This window comes from Mus pahari, chromosome 5, assembly GCF_900095145.1.
Source record: "Mus pahari chromosome 5, PAHARI_EIJ_v1.1, whole genome shotgun sequence".
Taxonomy (NCBI): Eukaryota; Metazoa; Chordata; class Mammalia; order Rodentia; family Muridae; genus Mus; species Mus pahari.
This window is the reverse complement of record NC_034594.1, coordinates 156,819,312-156,822,600: the sequence shown is the minus strand read 5'-3', so window position 1 is coordinate 156,822,600 and position 3,289 is coordinate 156,819,312. Positions and strand designations below refer to the sequence as shown.

General features: G+C 45.5%; 1 protein-coding gene across 1 annotated transcript in view; it reads left to right on the top strand.

Moving 5' to 3' along the window:
• The window catches only part of Marc1 (mitochondrial amidoxime reducing component 1), a 21,424-nt gene that overhangs the window by 13,657 nt on the left and 4,478 nt on the right, over window positions 1–3,289 (top strand). The gene's annotated exons all lie outside the window — the stretch shown is intronic.

Genomic DNA, 3,289 nt, shown 5'->3' with positions numbered 1-3,289 from the left:
CCTGGGTAGCTTGGAATATATATATATATATATATATATATATATATATATATATATATATCACTAGACATAGCTCTGATCCTCATAAAATACAAGATGAGAAAAACTTAGATGAGTCTACGTGTAGGTCAGATAAAAGACTCGGGAGCTGGCTGTCACCTTTGTGTCTTTGATCTCTCCCTCACACACTTCCTTTCTCTCTAGTTTTGAAAAGCTCACATGATTGCAGACCCATCTCTTCCTCAAAGCACTCTGGGTAGTGCAGCTGGTTCTCTGCACTGTCAGAGCCCCTCCCTTGGGAGGCTATGTTTGTAGAAAGAGTAATGGACCCAAAACACAGAGTAAAGGCAGGAAGCGGCATCAGCATGCAGCGTGGGGGTGATCACAGGAGCCTGTACTCCTGATCTTCAGCAGGCTTCTCTAAGCCCAGCCGTCGGGCCCTAATTGCTTCTAATACCCAGGGAGACAGTGCTGCCGGCCTAGGTGTCTTCTCCTATCTCTCCCTGAGATTTAAAGTGCCACGGATACAGTGATTTATGCTCTTCCCGGGACAGGTGGTCATAAATCGAGCAGGGAGAGGCCCCGTTGCAGGGGTGTAAACCACAAGCGAGCACGCAGCCCTCCGGCGGCAATTCGGGTATTGCCGATGTCCGGGAGATGGCGCTGCTTTGCCCTGACTGTGCTGGGCAGAGCAGCTGACCTCTCACCCACCGCCTGACCGACTGTAAGGTCGGTCGGTGGGAACCCAGCCCGGCAAAGCGAGATCCTGCAGAGGATTCGTCCAGGGAAGGGCTGATGCTGGATAGGTTCAGGGAGGCGTGTCTGCTCACGGGAAAGTACAATGAACGGATGAAATCACTGTTCTTTCTTAGAGGACTGACTCAAGTGGGCCTTCTCTTCTTCTTTTTCATTTCTTTTTTTATCTTTTATAGTGCTGGGATTGGATCCCAGGACATTGTGTGCAGTAGGTGAGCGTTCTAACACCGAATTCTGTCCCAGCATGCTTGGGATCTTGAGGTTTCAGGGCTTTTTGTTTGTTTTGTTTTGTTTTGTTTTATGTAAAGATCTATTTATTTAATTTTTTTATGTGTTTGGGTATTGCCTGCACGCATATATACACACACCACATACATGCCTGGTGTTACGGATCCCCCTGGAACTGCAGTTACAGACAGTTGGGACCTTCTATGGGGTGCTGTGAGTTGAACCCTGGGTTCTCTGGAAGAGCAGCTAGTGCTCTTAAATGCTGAACCATTTCTCTAGCCCCTGGTTTTTGTGGATTTTTTGTTTGTTTGATTGTTTGTTGTTTTGTTTTCTTTTTGTAAGAGGACTTTACATGGTTGGAATAAAGCAACTTGTATCATTTTTAATAGGTGACCAGGTCCTGACCACAGGCCCCAGCAAACCAGCTCCTCCACATCTTGCTGTGTCTATTTGACACTTGAGAGTAGGAAAAATCAGAAGAATTTTCTTTTCTTTTTTTTTCCCCCTTCCCCTCGCTTTGGCCCCCGCTTGCTCCAGCCCATAGGGGCTTTTTGGTTTGTTTGTTTCTCATTACAGATGGTTGTGAGCCACCATGTGGTTGCTGGGATTTGAACTCATGACCTCCGGGAAGAGCAGTCAGTGGTCTTACCCACTGAGCCATCTCACCAGCCCCCAAAACTTTCTATTCTTAAGGCTAGCTGCTTTCAATGACACTTAACCCAACCCCATCGGTGGCCCAGAGTGGGGACAGTGTCCATGTGTCAACCCTTTGGGAGCTGCCACACGATGCTTAACTCGGAACCCAGCCCTGGAGGTAGACAGTGAGGCCTCAGAAGAGGGGTGGACCTAAGGCTGCCCACCGCTCTGTGATCTCCACATGGGGACTGGCTAGGGACCTTGTCTGTAGTCAAGCCTGGTCACTGGTGTGAGTACAGAAGGCAGTGTGACTCACACCTGCTCCTCACTAGTACACAGCACTTTATAATTGACTCTGCTCACACCGTCATGTAAGGATGGAGACGTCTGGCTGGAGGGAGAGTTGTTTGTTGATGGTTGTTTTCAGTGCTGGGAGGAAAACCAGAGACTCAAACATGTGTGCTGTGCCCCTGAGCTCCAATGCCCAGTCCAGAGACCTCTGTTTAGGGTAAATAACATCTCTTAGGGCACCTTACTGATTAGAGTAATTACATTTTCTAGATGCACCAAAATGAAATACATGAGGTTTTTTTGAAATATAAATTATTGCTCAGAATGGTGGCTTTTAGTAGTCTCCATACTTGGAGGCTGAGGCAGGAGGACTGGCACAATTTGAGGCTAGCCTGGTCTACATAGTTAAGTTCCAGGTCATTCTAAGCTACAAAGTGAGACATTATCTCAAATTCTAATTTAATATGTTCTTTGACAATCTCACACATTTATATAATACATTCTGGTGCTATAGCTCAGGGTCTTGAGTGTTAGCCTAGAACACATAAGGACCTCCATCTGATCCCCAGAACCTCCTAAGCTAGCCAGTGTCACACAGGCCTGCATATGCAACAGATATGCAGATATGCAGATATCCGTATCTCTATCTCTATTCGATATCAATAGATTTGTATATCTAAATATCTATCTATCTATCTATCTATCTATCTATCTATCTATAGATAGATATATAGATATGTAGATAGCTATAGATACAGATACAGATGTTAGAGATAGATAGATCGATAGATTGATGGATAGATAGATAGATGGATGGATAGATAGATAGATGGATGGATAGATAGATAGATAGATAGATAGATAGATAGATAGATAGATAGATAGAGACATAAAGTCAGAGAAGATTCATTCATCACACAATACTGCTGGAAAAGGTTTGTTATGCACCTCTTGCGATACCTAATTATGTCCACCAGAGGCCGCTCTTGACCTTACATGGTCTCTCTCACCTGACACTTAGGAACTGTCCAGGCTAAAGGTAGATGTGTTATTGGTTGCATCTCTGGATTCTTACCAGGCTTGGGGAGGAGGGTTGGCTAGGAATATGTAGCTATGAAGAGTGGTCTCATTCTTGCTAGAGGATGAGATAACTTTGAACTCCTGATCTTCCTTCTGGGCTCTGGTACCAGACTAGCATTTAGAGGTGGGATTTTGGGCACAAAGGTTTTGCCTCTGAAACTCACCTATAGAGCAAGGGTGTCACACATTCCTATTAAGGCTTGTAAAAGGGGCTAGCAGGGGCTGGTGAGATGGCTCAGTAGGTAAGAGCACCCGACTGCTCTTCCGGAGTTCAAATCCCAGCAACCACATGGTGGCT